Source organism: Mus musculus, chromosome 12, assembly GCF_000001635.26.
Source record: "Mus musculus strain C57BL/6J chromosome 12, GRCm38.p6 C57BL/6J".
In the NCBI taxonomy this organism is placed as follows: domain Eukaryota; kingdom Metazoa; phylum Chordata; class Mammalia; order Rodentia; family Muridae; genus Mus; species Mus musculus.
In genome coordinates, this window is record NC_000078.6 from 43,615,349 (window position 1) to 43,631,468 (window position 16,120).

The 16,120-nt window shown below is 37.5% G+C and overlaps 1 long non-coding RNA gene across 1 annotated transcript in view; it reads right to left on the bottom strand.

Moving 5' to 3' along the window:
* Positions 1-11,827: 11,827 nt before the first annotated feature.
* Positions 11,828-16,120, bottom strand: part of Gm33384 — a 224,328-nt gene continuing 220,035 nt past the window's right edge. The window contains exons 2-3 of the long non-coding RNA XR_381562.2: positions 12,726-12,851; positions 11,828-11,974 (exon numbers count right to left, since the gene is read on the bottom strand). This is a non-coding gene — a long non-coding RNA (predicted gene, 33384). The remainder of the gene's footprint in view (positions 11,975-12,725; positions 12,852-16,120) is intronic.

Genomic DNA, 16,120 nt, shown 5'->3' on the forward strand with positions numbered 1-16,120 from the left:
CCTGAGCTCTTGACTCTAGCTGCATATGTATCAAAAGATGGCCTAGTCGGCCATCACTGGAAAGAGAGGCCCATTGGACACGCAGACTTTGTGTGCCCCGGTACAGGGGAACGCCAGGGCCAAAGGGGGGGAGTGGGTGGGTAGGGGAGTGGGGGTGGGTGGGTAAGGGGGACTTTTGGTATAGCATTGGAAATGTAAATGAGCTAAATACCTAATAAAAAATGGAAAAAAAAAAGAATAAAGGAAAGTAAAAGAGAAAAAAAAAAAAAAAAAAAGAAGTGGAAAGTTTGCTGGGCTTTCAGAACAAGGTTTCATGGGACATACGTTTTCTTTTGTGTTAGGGGAACACCTAGGAATGTGATTATCTGACTCATCTGCCAAGTGTTTGCACCCCATCTTAAGTTATTGCAAGATCTTCAAGGCTGCCATATGATAACATATTTCTGCTTTCTGTGTGCAAGGGTGAACGATCTACATCCTCATCAGTAGTGATCACTGTCAGATATAATGGAATACCATGGTAGTCTCTGACAGTGGCTCACAAGAGAATGTCCCCAATGACTAACAATGAGAAATGATCATATTGTCCTATGAGTTGGGTGGTTGTGTTCGTTTATGGATCCTTTTTGATGACTTGAGTATTTTTATGCAATTTTTCTTGGGTGTTTGTCTTAATATTGCTATATTAAACTGGACATAATGTTTTTCTCAAATATATTACTGTTTTTCATTTACATAGTGTGCCTTTTGTCTTTAGTAGAATGTTCTAAAAGATGAGTTTTAGTTTTTACCTCGTTACATTTGTGTGTGTGTGTGTGTGTGTGTGTGTGTGTGTGTGTGTGTGTGTGTGCCTGTCTGGACACCTATTGAGGTAAGAAGACAACACACAGGATTTTCTTCACCCTTTCTACCATGTGGATCCCAGGGGATCTAACTCAGATTATCAGGATGGATAACAGATATCTTTACCCACCACTAAGCCTGGAATAACTAAGTAATAGAACTGATTTGGTTTTATGAATCCTTCATATTTAAAAGAATAGCAGATTCCAGTGATTAGTGTCTGCTTAATTTTCTGCAAATGGTCACAGGCACGTGTGATTTGAAGATGCCAGACACAAAGTCAGTGGCACATGTGTATCTAGAGAGATGAAGACAATTTACTCAAGAAACACAGTGAAAGAGGGAACTCACTGAAGTGCTTTTGTTATCTCTATCTATAATCAATAGTATCAAAATAATGGCCAAGAAAATTTAAAGGGACATAAGTTACAAAAACTGTCAGGATAGAGGAAAGAGGCACAGATGTAAAGGATGATTAAAAGAGATACAGGCCAACCTTCAAAGCCCACTGTAGTACTAAGGGGTCTTCAAAATTGCAGGAGACTTCCTTTTTTTCTTTTTATTGCTTATGAAATTGGCAAGAATAACTTGAAAGGGCCTGTGGGAATTTAAGTCTTTCTTCTTTTCCTTTTGAGAATCCTTTAAACTAACAAAATGTATAGAAAACCCACAAAGTAATTAGTAAAAGAATGAAAAGATGGTTATGACCAATTTAAATCCCGTCTGATTCATTAGGTTTTCATTGTTAAATATTGTCACTGATTAATGCAAGGCTGAGACATTGAATATGCCTCTCAAATAGCATCCACATTGAATAGGAAATCAAGGGCAGGGTGGGAAGGAAATCCACAAAATAAGGTTATTAATAATAGCACAAATATATCAGCTTGAATGAATTAATAATAAACTCGGAGTTGTCAATAATGCAACAGTGTCACTTAAGGACAGAAATCAGTAAAGCACTTGGTGTCATTTGACTGCTAGGGAGCCCATATTTATATTCTCTGATTTGCTGTCCACATATTTTCCACTGACCCTGTCTGCCTGTTGTGTGAATCTGAATCTACCTGGCCTAAATGCTGTCCTGTGAATCTGCCCTGGTGTCTGAGTCTGTTTATCTGAATGTGTCTGTTTTTAACACAGTGCTTTACCACCTATCTTACTGAACACCATAGAATGTACCAATGGGGGGGGGGGAGGTGTGGAGGACTTTTGGGATAGCTTTGAAATGTAATTGAGGAAAATACGTAATAAAAAAAAGTTAACAGCAAACCTTATGAGTTTTGACGTTCTTTGTTAAGGCTTGCTTTGTAATCTATAATATGATCAATTTCAGAAAAAGCTCTGTGTGCAGCTAAAAGGAGCAGTCTATAGGCTGGGATTTTTTTTTCTTTAGATATCTGTTATACCCAGTTAATCCAGGGTATTATTTACCTCTAAGTGGGTTTTAGTTTGGAACATACTGTAAGAGTGCAGTGTTAAAAAGTTCTCTGGTTGTTGTGTCCAGACCTATGTTGATTTTTGATGGCTTTTCAGTGTTTTTGTAAATCGTATGGTCCAAGGTTTAGTGCATAATCTTCTACATCGTTATATCTTCCTGACCAACTGTCCCTTTATTAATGTGTACTGGTTCTCTTTATCTCCTCTGACTGGTCTCATCTACAATTTATTGGATACTAGAATTGTTAACACTAGCTTATTTATGACTTCTATTTACTCAGTAGTTTCAGTGTCATTCTTTGACTCTCAAATTTCAGATGATTTTTACAAGCTAGACAAGGTTCTTAGGAATAATTTTTTGTCTTTATTTTTGTCCAAATTTATTATTTTCTTTACTTTGTTCTCCATCCATGAAATTTATTCTTCCATTTTTTCTCATATTGATGATGTATTATTTATTTGACTGATCAATTGATTCTTTCATTTCCAGAATTTCAATTTGATTCATTTATAGTATTTCCATTTTTGCTGAATCTTCCTATTTCCATATTTTTTAAAATCTCTCCAAGTTGCTGAATGTTTAAATAATTGTATGTTTTTCTCTAGATTCTAATTTTATTCATAAGTCAATAAGAGTATTCTATATAACTATTGATCCTTTCAAAAAGTTGGGGTCTGAATTTTTCTGAGATTTCATTTGTATGTCTTTGGTTGTTATTATTGAGATGGTCTGAATTTGTGGATGTGTTATGCTGGGTTGCTGTGTCATGTTATATGCATTTCTTTGGTGAATTTTCTGCATCTATTGGGTGAATTTATCTGTTAGTTTTGATTTTTTTTCCTTCCAAACACTCTTTTGTTTTTCTTTTTTTTTTGTTGAGTTTTATGAGAGGCATCTTGGAAGGTTGTCTTCCCTATAAAGGACTTTCTCATTGCTTTATAGTGGCATAGATATCTGTTTTCCCTTAAATTTTTATTAATAGTTCTAGGGGACTAGGCTTTAAGAGGTGGAACTTCCTGTAGAATGAGAGTTTAAAGGGTTATAGATAATCTGACAGTCTGTGAAGAGAATGATCTATGATAGCTATACTTCAAGATGGAAATTACTGAGTTCATCTAGTAAAAGTAAAAGAAAAACAAGCATGTAGCAAACTGATAATATCAACAAATTGGGTACTAACAACAGTACAGAAGTACAGAAGCCCTGTAAAGACAGCAAACAGAAGTTTCCAAATGAGAATTCCAAGTGAGGATTGTTTCCCCTCCAGTGAGGCTCTTGACACAAGAGCTAATAGCAAGAAGCCATAGCAAGATGTCATCACTTGGGTGCTTACAACACCAAGCAGGCATTCCTAGAGAATCTGCTGAAACAGTCCAGCTGGAGTTTCTGATTAAGAGATTTCTGGACAGAACTGAGCATCCTCATGGTGTGTCTGCTTCCAGCTCCTAATCACCACCATGCATGAGCTTCCAGCTTCTTATGCCCACCGCAGAGAATTTTAGGCCATGGTAAACAATAGTAACCTCTGATGGACCCAATTTATATTCTAGCTGTTCTCAAGGGCATAATGTTTTCAAAACCCTTAGCTGTTTGCATTCTCCTTTCTCCATTTCAGGATCAGGGGGCTAGTTTGATAGGACAGGCAGTCTTGGAGGACACTTGAGATAAGCGTGTTAGAGTATGAGATAAAGAGACCAGACACTTGTTCTCAGAAGCAGCTGTCAACAAAAAGCATATGAAACATTACCAATGCAATGCATATTAGAGCTATACACCTTATTATCTTTCTGTATTTGAAGAACACTATGCTATAAGCCATAGCATACTTATAAAATCCTGTGTGCCTCATGTCAACAACAGTGAGGAAAGGGGAGTTTTGTTTGGCAGCATAATTGAGGTTTTTAGTCTCCCAAGCCATATTTCTGCTATGTATACTTACAATCCTGCTATACTGGTTCATTCTCCATGTTTGATTTCAATAGCCTGAACATTCCTTCTGAATGTCCTAGCCAGCCCCTGAGAGCAGTTCACTGGTACAGTCAGTTAATTACAACAGAGTAGTTGTGACGTCTGTAGATGGCCACATCTGCAGCCACAAGTGGTTGGCTCTGAGGTTTGTTCACAGAACTTTATTGATGTGAGTAGCAAACACTGCTTAGGAAGACCAGATGTGGGCAGCAAGATTTTGCCCAGGTACAACACACCTAAATTTTCTCATTTTTTAAACTGTCTTTGTCTATTTGCTAAGACCCAGAAACCCCCCCATAACAGTTTATTTCTTTTATATCCTGAGCTCAGGTTCCTCTCACTCTTCTACCCAGTGCTGTCCCCCCCATTACCCCCTCTTCCCATCTACTCCTCTTCCTCCATCTCTCTTCAGGAAAGGTCCAGCTTCAGTGGTTAACAATGAGCTACTGCATATCAAGTTACAGTAAGACTAGGGACCTCATTTTCTTTTTTTTTTAAATTAAAAAAAATTTTATTATTAGGTATTTTCCTCGTTTACATTTTCAATGCTATCCCAAAAGTCCCCCATACCCACCCCGCCCCAATCCCCTACCCACCCACTCCCCCTTTATGGCCCTGGGGTTCCCCTGTACTGGGGCATATAAAGTTTGCAAGTCCAATGGGCCTCTCTTTCCAGTGATGGCCAACTAGGCCATCTTTTGATACATATGCAGCTAGAGACAAGAGCTCCGGGGTACTGGTTAGTTCATATTGTTGTTGCACCTATAGGGTTGCAGTTCCCTTTAGCTCCTTGGGTAATTTCTCTAGCTCCTCCATTGGGGGCCGTATGACCCATCCAATAGCTGACTGTGATCATCCACTTCTGTGTTTGCTAGGCTCTGGCATAGTCTCACAAGAGACAGCTATATCTGGGTCCTTTCAGCAAAATCTTGCTAGTGTATGCAATGGTGTCAGCGTTTGGAAGCTGATTATGGGATGGATCCCTGCATATGGCAATCACTAGATGGTCCATTCTTTCGTCACAGCTCCAAGTTTTGTCTCTGTAACTCCTTCCATGGATGTTTTGTTCTCATTTCTAAGAAGGGGCAAAGTGTCCACACTTTGGTCTTCGTTCTTCTTGAATTTCATGCATTTAGCAAATTGTATCTTATATCTTGGGTATCCTAAGTTTCTGGGCTAATATCCACTTATCAGTGAGTACATATTGTGCGAGTTCCTTTGTGATTGGGTTACCTCACTCAGGATGATGCCCTCCAGGTTCATCCATTTGCCTAGGAATTTCATAAATTCATTTTTTTAATAGCTGAGTAGTATTCCATTGTGTAAATGTACCACATTTCTATTAAAGCTAGACAAAGCCACCCAGTTGGGGGAAAGTGTACCAAAGGCAGAGAACAGAGTCAAAGAGAGCCACCGCTTCCACTGTTAGGACTCTCACAAGAATATCAAGCTACCCAACTGCACACAACATGTGCAGAGGGCCTAGGTCAGTCTCATACAGGGTTACTGGTCAGGAGTTCAATCTCTGTGAGCCACTAAGTGAACAGTTTCTATGGGTTTTCTTATGGTGTTCTTGACCCTTCTGGTTCCTAAAATCCTTCCTCCCCTTCTTCCACAGAATGCCCCAACCTTTACCCAGTGTTTAGCTATGGATCTCTGAATCTCTTCCCACTAGATGCTGGATGAAGGATCTCTGCTGAACATTGGGCTGATACCATTATATGAGTATAGCAGAATATCCTTAGGAATTACTTCATCATTCCATTGAGGGTTTTTTTTTTCATTCACATTTGGTTTTATTGTGGGTCTCTGTGCAGTTCAGTCTCTGTCTTCTGGTCCTCATTGCAATGTCACAGGTAGACTCTCTCTCATGGCATGAGTCTCAAGCAAGATAAGTCATTGGTTGGCTACTACCACAATTTCTCTGCTACCTTTATCTCAGCTCCTCTTTTAGGCAGGACTAATTTTAGGTTGAAGGTTTTATGTTGGGTTAGTGTCCCAATACTTCTACTGGAAGCCTTGCCTGGTTACAGGAGACAATTGGTTCAATATCCATATCCCCCTTTCCTAGGAGGCTTGGCTAGGATCACCCTCACAGATTCCTGGGAGTTTCCATTGCATTCGGTTTCTAGCTCTTTCAGAGATACTCCTGACCTCCACAATTACAGTTGTCTACCTTTATGTTCTCTCTCCAGCCTTCCCCAACCTGATACTTCATGTTCCCATCTCCATACCCCCCATGTCCAGTCTCTTCTCCCTATCCACCCAAGATGTATATTCTGTTTCCCCTTCTCAGTAAAATGCATGATACTTGGTTTTTTTGGGTCTGTTGACTATAGTATGGTTTTCCTTTACTTTATGGTTAATTCACTTATAACTAAGTATATATCAATTTTATCTTTCTTGGTCTGGTTTACTCCAATTAGGATGATCTTTACTAGTTCCATCCATTTGCCAGCAATTCTCATAATATTGTTTTTAATAGCTGGGTAATGTTGCATTATTTAAATGTACTACATTTTCTTCATCCATTCTTTGGTTGAGGCCATCTTGACTATTTCCAGTTCCTGTCTATTATGAATAAAACTGTTATGAACATAGTTGAGCAAGTTGTAGTATGGTAGTATATAGTATGGTATATACCCAAGATAAGTATAGCTGGGTCTTGAGATAAGTCTATTCCAATTTTCTAAGGAATAGCTTTATTGACTACCAAAGTGGCTGTACAAGTTTGCATTACCACAAATAATGAAGAGTGTTCTCCTTGCTCCAGATCCTCATCAGTATGAGTTGCCATTTATGTCTTTGATCTTCACCATTCTGACAGGTGCAAGATGAAATATCCAAGATCTATTCAATATACTACTTGAAGTTTTAGCTAAAGCAATAAGACAACAAAAGGAAATCAAGGAGATACGAATTGGAAAGGAGGAAGTCAAAGTAGTGCTATTTACAGATGATATAATAGTACACCTAATTGACATCACAAATTCTACCAGATAACTCCTACAAATGATAAGCATCTTCGGCGATATAGGCTGAATACAAAAATAACTCAAAAAAGTTAGAAACCCTCTGGTATACAAAAGATAAATGGACTGAGAAAATTGGTATCACTCTAACCAAGCAATAAAAGACTTGTAAGACCCAAACTTCAAATCTCTGAAGAAAGAAATTAAAGAAGATATCAATCAGAAGATGGACAGACCTCCCATGCTCATGATTCAGTAGAATTAATAGAGAAAAATGGTCATCTTATCAAAAGCAATCTACAGATGTAATCAAGTTGATAACCAAGAATAGCCGCCACATCTGGCTCTTCCTTTTCAAAGTATGTAAGAATTTGCATCAAAATTCTAACACAATTCTTTTCAGACTTTGAAAGTCAATGTTCAGGTTTTTATAGGAAAACAAAAAGTCCAGGATAGCTAAACAATCCTGTAAAACAAAAGAACTTCCAGAGTTCATCAATCACCATCCCTGATTTTAAACTGTAACTCACAGCAATAACAATAAAAATCTATTTGGATTTGCATAAAAACAAACGGGTGAATCAATGAAATCAAGTCAAAGACTCAGATGTAAACCCACACACCTACAGATACCTAATTTTGGATAAAGAAACCAGAAATACAAAGTTGAAAAAAGAAAGCATCTTCAAAAAGTGGTGCTATTCTAACTGGATGTCTGCATGCAGAAGAATTCAAGTAGATCCATATTTATTATCCTGCATAAAACTTAAGGCTAAGTGGGTCAAAAACCTCAATATAAAACCAGACATACTGAACCTAATAGAATACAAAGTGGGGAATACCTTTGAATGCATTGGTACAGGAGAAAACTTGCTGAACCAAACATGAATAGCTCAGGTACTAAGATCAACAATTAATACATGGGAGATCATAAAACTGAAAAGCTTGTGTAAAGCAAAGGACACCAGCCACAAAGAATACAAAACAGCAGCCTACAGATTTTGGAAAGATCTTCAACAGTCCTACATCTGAATGAGGGCTAAATATATATATATATATATATATATATATATATATATATATATATATATATATATGAACATTCTCAAGAAACTAGATATCAGTGAACGAAATAATCCTTTCCAACAATGCCCTCCCCACTCCCTTGAGTTGTGTTTTTTTTTCCTTTAAATACCCCCTCTCCCAGCTACTTGGGGCGCCATGGTCCTCTACCCCTGCGTGGTATATGACTGTGGGTCCGAGAGCACTCTTGAAATAAAAGTCCTCTTGCAATTTGCATAAAAAATGGGGTACAGAACTAAACAGAGAATTATCAACAGAGGAATCTCTAATGACCAAGAAGCACTTAAAAAGTGTTCAGCATGCTTAGCCTTCCCAGAAATCACATTCATTTTAAATGAAATTGTAAGAACATTTAAGTTGCATAGAATTCCCCTCAAAATATTCTCCATATGACACAGTTTCTGCATGTGTTTTCTTTGTTACTACTGGATACAGTACCAAATCTAACTTAGTTGTTTTTAATTTTTTTAAGTAATGTTTATATTTCTAATTGTGACTGAGTAAAAGGTAATACATAATTTAGCATAAGAAGACTTTTTTAGTACACTATTCGTTGATGTTAGGTACTTTTACTTTGTGAAACAACTGTGTCCACTACCTATGTCCTACTGATGCTGTGTCTTCATGTAAGTGGCAAATAAACACAAAAAGGAAAAGGGACTACTGGTTGGCATTTTCTCTTTCATTTTATTGCAATATTTGTAGCATAAATCATTGACCATTGGAAGATGATAACACAAATAAGAGAAGATAAGACAGAGTTCATGAGTTGATTTTCAAACACTTGCTTTCCTTCTGTATTAGAAACATATTGGTATTCAACAGGAAACTGTCATCAATGTGGTCAGGACCCCTTCATCCCTTAATCATAGGCATAACATTTTGCCATTTAGTATCTTACAGTATTACTCATCTGTCATGAATATCATTTTCTAGATGCTGGGCCATACTATGTAACTCAGCAAGGAATTATGGACACGAGTTTATTTCTTCTAATGCTACATTTTCCCTTTACAATACACAAATTAAAAGATGGGACTTTTGTTAGTTTATTTTTGTTTTGTTTGTGTTTTTTTTTTAAGAATTTCAACATAGTGACAGCAAAATACTTAAGTACAAGGCTTTCTTGCACATGCCACAATCTCACCTTTTCTCTAACTTGAATGACACAATACTCTCATGTGTAAATAAGCCAGAATTAGCCTTTATAAACTGGAAAGATACTCGGCTGGGCTAGTTTAGTGATTACCAAGGGACTAAAATAGACAAAAAGCCAAACACCTCAGGCTCTATACCAGCACTCAATCATTTCACATTTTTACATTGAAAAGAGTCATCAACCTTCAGAAGAACAGAGTACAGGTTTTAGCTTTTATGCTAGTTTTCTGTAAAACTCTAGGCACCTCAAAAGTCCAGTCAGTTACAGTGTTACTAAAATGATAGAGCCAAGTTTGACAGAGCCAGCCTGGTAAGAGTCAGGAAAAATGATTCTCTGACGTCTTACTGTGGGAACAAGGCTGCAAGATTTGGATAATGAGAAGAAGCAAAAACAGATGGATAAAATACTCCAAGTTAAAAACAAACAAACAAACAAAAAAACCCTCTAGGTCTAGCAAGTCTGAGGAAAAGTCAATCCAGAAAGGTCATAATGTAAATACATATGATGCATGTGTCAGCAAAAGATCCATGTGCAGTGGACATCTCTCATTAAGACAAAAATATTTGATATATCTGACTTAAGAGAAAGAAGGGCATAGGTATATGGCTCAGTCAGTTAAGTGCTTACTATATACACATCGGAACTTGAGTTTAAGCTCTAACATTAACCCACAAAGTTGGTTTCAGCAGCATGCATCTTCAGTCACAGCTCTAGAAGGTAGGCACATGTGGATCCTTGAGGCTTAGTAAATAGAGATTTTAGCCAAAATGATGAGCCAGGTTCAGAAAAATAGGCTAAAACAATAATATAATATTAATAGTATTAAAATAAAATAATAATAATATAGAAAACAACTGAAGAAGATAACTAACGTCAAATTCCATATCCCACATGGTCACACATATGTACTTACATACCTCTACCTACATTCATATGTACACACCAATTAGTACATAATACATGTGAAAAGCTTTTTAAGGCTACATGCATGTTTAGGTTTTGCAGGGGCAGGGGGCATCTTCATAGATTTCAGTCCCTTTTGATTAACATTTTCAGTTGCAGCCAATAAAGAAGAACCTCAAGATGGGGACCATATGATGGAACAAAGCTCGTCACTTCATGGTTGCTAGGAAAAAGAGAGAGGAAGAATGGTCAGAGTTTCAAATACTCTTCAAAGAAACATCCCTAACAGCATACTTTCTCCACCTAGACCTGACTTGCATAAGTTTCCATTACCTCCCACATAGCCTTCATCGGAGAACTAAGACTTTTGAAGATGAACCTTTGGCTCAGGGACCATTACAGAAGCAGGAAAAGAAAATAAATCTAGCATCTGGAAGAGGAAGGGAGGGATGCTAACAGAATGCTGATTTTTGTGCATGGCATGACTACTGTGCTCTTGAATTTACACAGCAGTGATTACCCACACAGGACCTTCATAATTATAAGTCTATCAACAACTTTCCAGATTAGTGGGAAAACCTCGTCGGTTCCCATTACTCTTGAAGACTATATATGCTATTAATGATTCATGGTGTAGGACAGACACTATTTGGTCATGTAGCCACTGGTTAGATTTCCATGCTCTTCTAAACAAATATAGACTCATATTCCTATAAACAACCTTAATAAAATTCTTTGGATCCTCATGATAGAGGGGCAATAAAGGGTAGAAGGGTGGTAATATATAATAAAATATGGCATTGTGCATATAAAATATCAGCCATTCAGTGACTGTCTCACCTGGAGATCCATCCCATGTACAGTTACCAAACCCAGACACTATTGTGGATGCCAGCAAGTGCTTTCTGACAGGAGCCTGATATAGCTGTCTCTTGAGAGACTCTGCCAGTGCCTGACAAAGACAGAAGTGGATGTTCATAACCATACATTGAACTGAGCACAGGGTCCCCAATGGAGGAGTTAGAGAAAGGACCCAAGGAGCTGAAGGGGTTTTTGGCACCCTAGGAGGAACAACAATATGAACTAACCAGTAACCCCAGCACTTCCAGGGACTACACCACCAACGAAAGTGTATACATGGAGGGACCCATGGCTCCAGCTCCATATGTAGCAGAGAATGGCCTAGTCGGTCATCAGTGGTCCTTAGTCCTGTGAATGTTCTATGCCCCAGTGTATGGGAATGCTAGGACAAGGAAGCAGGAGGGGGTAGGTTAGTTATTGGGGGAGGGGGGGGCTAGAGTGGAAATGAGGAAAGGGGATAAAATTTGAAATGTAAATAAAGAAAATATCTAAAAAAACAAATTTAAAAAATTTTGAAAAATAAAAATAAAATTATTGGAAAGTTTAAAAAAAGAAAATGTCTCAATGAATCCTTTATTATGTATAATTAATATAAACCAATAAAACCATTGGAAAGGATAAGCTTTTGGGAGACAAGAAAGATTCAAACCATTATCTTCATGTTCGGTGTAAGTTCTCTCACTCTGCTAAGTTGTCTCTTCACGCAGTCTTTACCTACTTAAAGAGTCCTTGTCCTATGACCTGCTGGTTAAATAACAAAATGACTCATGGATACAATTAGCAATTAATACAGGTACAAAACAGTGGCTCTATTGGTTTGGATGAATTTTAAAAACATGAAAATAAATATGCACCAAACTACTATGGGGAAGATGATATTGGAATTAGATAACATAATTCATTATTCATACATTCTTTAGGTAATTTTCTCATTAATATTCCTGATTAAATCATAAGCTATCACCTGCTACTTGGCCAAGCTTTACTTTCTGCCACCAAAGTTGAATAGAACACCCACTTTTAAATTTGGCTATTTTTGATTATTCAGTGGTTTTCAAACAGCTTTTCTGTAAAAGTTGTTACCTGCATCAAATTTAAAACCATTTCAGTAGCATTCCTTTGAGATTAGACTGGATGCTAACCAATGAAAGAAATTGTCTCACTAATTGAATTCTTTCATCATTTGGACATTTTTGGAAGCATCTTTTTCTTGTTGAAAGAACAGAACACAAATATAACCAACAGAAAAACCCTTGTGACTCTTGTTTGCTAAGGCAGAGAGAAAATTATAGTGACCTCAATAATTATTCATTGTTTTTTTTTCCTTTTCTTCCCCCTCATAATTTCTTAAACTAAACTGATGTCGTTCCTTGTTTTAATTCTCTGAATAAACACAATGACAATTAATGTCACAACATAATATTATTAAACTCCTACAGTGGTAAATAACCAAGTAAAATCTGACCTGGTGACCTGTTTTCCAAAGAAAATTTACCTGCCCATATTGAGGTGAACTGTTCTTGTGTGGAGTCTGATGAGGTCTGAGCATTAAGTGTGAACGCCTCAGCTGCTCCACAGCTGCAATATTCACCTCCTTATTCCAGAATTACTAACACAGTGCCTGGAAAATAGCAGAAAGAGTACACTACAGCTTTCTAGTTTTACTCAGTGTACTAGCCTTCTCCAGTGTTTGACTCGAACAGTGTCATATTGGATGTGAAGGTTTGAGAGGAGGCATAAGTGGTTGTGCTCTGTTGCTGCTGTTACTGAGAACATAAGCATGACACAGTGTTTGGGCATTGGATTTTAAAATAGCAAATGACCAGATTATAGAAGAAGTAAAATATGTGTAATTTCTATATAAACCTCTCAAGCAAACAAATACCTGCTTTGAACCAGCATGTCTTTAGATTGCCAGAAAAAAACAAAACAAAAAAACAAAACAAAAAAAAAAAACTGTATCTGCTGCCTTATTCTGCCCCATTGGCTACATACTCAGCGAGCAGCTTTTGTCTCTTAGTCTGTTTATATTCACACCATTATAAATAACACGGTCTCCCTGAGGCATCCGGAAAAGAATAAACAGAAACTTCCAAAGTGAAGAATACTAAAAGTCAATGATCTACATTAATACACTAGGAAAACAAAGTTGCTGCCTGCTAATTGGTGGTATAGGGTGGAGGTTCATTGAAAATTCTTAACTGGAGAATTTGTATACCAACCAAGGACATATTTATCTTCTCCTGATCACTAAGCTTAATGAATGAACAAAGGCGGTATTATAAAAAAAAAAAAAAAAAAAAAAAAACTTCTATAAAAGGAGATCTAACCACTTACCAAACAAAATGTGTTGATAAGCACTCACTAACAACATCTGTTAACACTGAGTAATGTACTACAAAATGTGTCCATAACCTTCTTGGAATTAGGAGCAAGGCACCCATGGAAGGAGCTACAGAGACAGAGTTTGGAGCTGAGACAAATGGATGGACCATCTAGAGGCTGCCATACCCGGTTATCCATCCCATAATCAGCCTCCAAACGCTGACACCATTGCATACACTAGCAAGATTTTGCTGAAAGGACCCAGATATAGCTGTCTCTTGTGAGAATATGCCGGGGCCTAGCAAACACAGAAGTGGATGCTCACAGTCAGCTATCGGATGGATCACAGGGCCCCCAATAGAGTAGCTGGAGGAAGTACCCAGGGAGCTGGGGGGATCTGCAACCCTATAGGTGAACAACAATATGAACTAACCAGTAGCCCCCCCCCCCCCGCTCCCCCAGAGCTCATGTCTCTAGGGGCATATGTATCAGAAGATGGCCTGGTCGGCCATCAGTGGAAAGAGAGGCCCATTGGTCGTTCAGACTTTATATGCCTCAGTACAGGGGAACTCCAGGGCCAAGAGTTGGGAGTGGGTGGGTGGGGGAGTGGGTGTGGGAGGGTGTGGGGGCTTTTGGGATAGCATTGGAAATGTAAATGAAATAAATACCCAATAATAATAATAATAAAAGACCCTGTGAAACATAGATTCTGAATGCTAAGGAAAAGCTAAAATGGAGGCTATTGTATAGATGTGCACCCAGAACCTAAGCTGTTCCTAAAATATGTTACAAATATAGGATTGAATATTTCTACTAATATGTTTAGTGAATCCTCATCATTGTAATGATTTGGTCCCTCCCTCTCTTCTATGGCTATTTAGACAGTAAGGCCCGAATTTACAGCACTCTCCAACACACAGGAATTATCTGATACCACAAACCTACAATAAACTCTTACTGTAGATAATATTGTTTCCAATCCTTAAGTCTTTTGGTGCACATTTTTAGTTATTTTAATTTTTGAGCTTGTTTTTAATATTTTAGATCTGAATTTTTATGAACCATTTTTGAAGTATTAAAGAATGTAAAGCAAACTGTATTTACTGTATTAATGGTCAAAATTTGTCAACTTATAATCATCTAGTCACGAACTGAACACCATTTCTGTCATACAGGTTTACACCTTTTAGGTTTATAATTTTTTACTTATATAAAAATATACTGTATAACTTTAATATTTAACATTACATATTGCTATTATCAGAAGATTAATTCAGCAAGTAGTTAAAGGAAGCAGGCATTCCTTAGTAAAGAGTACATAGAAAAAATACACTTAAAAAATTAGTTTAAGGGGATAAGCTCAGTACTGACTTTCTTTACTGCGTCCTGTCAACACTAGCAGGCATGCAACTCCCGCCTTGGCCCAGGCTTTCTTTATATCTGCATGAATAAATAACTAGCATAGAGATCAAGAATGGCTTAAGGTCTTAGGTTCAACTTGTGCTTCGTATTTCCTCCAATAAAAGTGTTTTTTAAGTGTAATCTTCAGTGTCAAGAAATCAATTAACTTAAAAATTTGCTAACCCTGCCAATAACCAGTAATATGAATGGACTCTATTGCACGGTGCAAATTAAGGAGCAATCCCTGACTGCTGGGTCGAACTCCAAGAGAACAAGGTTTCTCTGAAATGAAAGAGAGAAACAAAAATGAGGGCAAGACATCTGAGTAGCCACACAAAGCTTCCAAATGGACCAGAAGATGCAATTGTTTTCTCCAAAGATGTAAAAATCTTTAAAGATTCCCTGACAGCAACACTTCAGTGCATGAAGTGACTATACACAAGGAGCCTGTCTGTAAGACAAGGGCTATATAAACATGTAATAACAATAAAGTTAGCATAAGGGATCCAGACATAGATACTGGTGTTCACTTGTAGGATAGGTGAAAGATTTTAATGTAAAGGCCACACATGGAGGTGCTACAAACACAGAAATTGCCATTTCTACATTAATCTGGATGCTGTGTAAGTCTGGACCAGGAAAGACTCAGGAAGATGTAATTACTTTGTTATATTAGTGGTGGTTTTGGTCCATTGTTGTGATTCTGAGATGTGGATAGAGACCTATAGCCATGCCAGATGTTAGGTTCATAACGAAGTCACATCCAATATGAAATGTGATCAGGTTTCTATGAAACACCCTTTAAAAACTCTTTGAGAAATGTTTACAATAGGGAAAAACAGACATGCTTTTTTTTTTTTACACCAGACCCCCATTTTGCTTTTGGAAATGCATATTCAAATTGCCCAGGATGGCCTTGGAGTCTAGATCCTCTTGCTTCTATCTGCCATGTGCTAAGTTTACAGAAATGCTCCACGACTCCTAACTTATTATATTCTTCCTGGGTAACAGTTTGCACTGTGACATTTCTTGAGCATTTCAAGGTATGTTCTCTTGCACATCAGTACTTAGCATTGTGGGTGAGATCTGAAGTGATATTGGTCACAGTATAAATCACTCCCTATTCTTTTTGTCATTCACATATAAATTTTCATTTTTATCCTG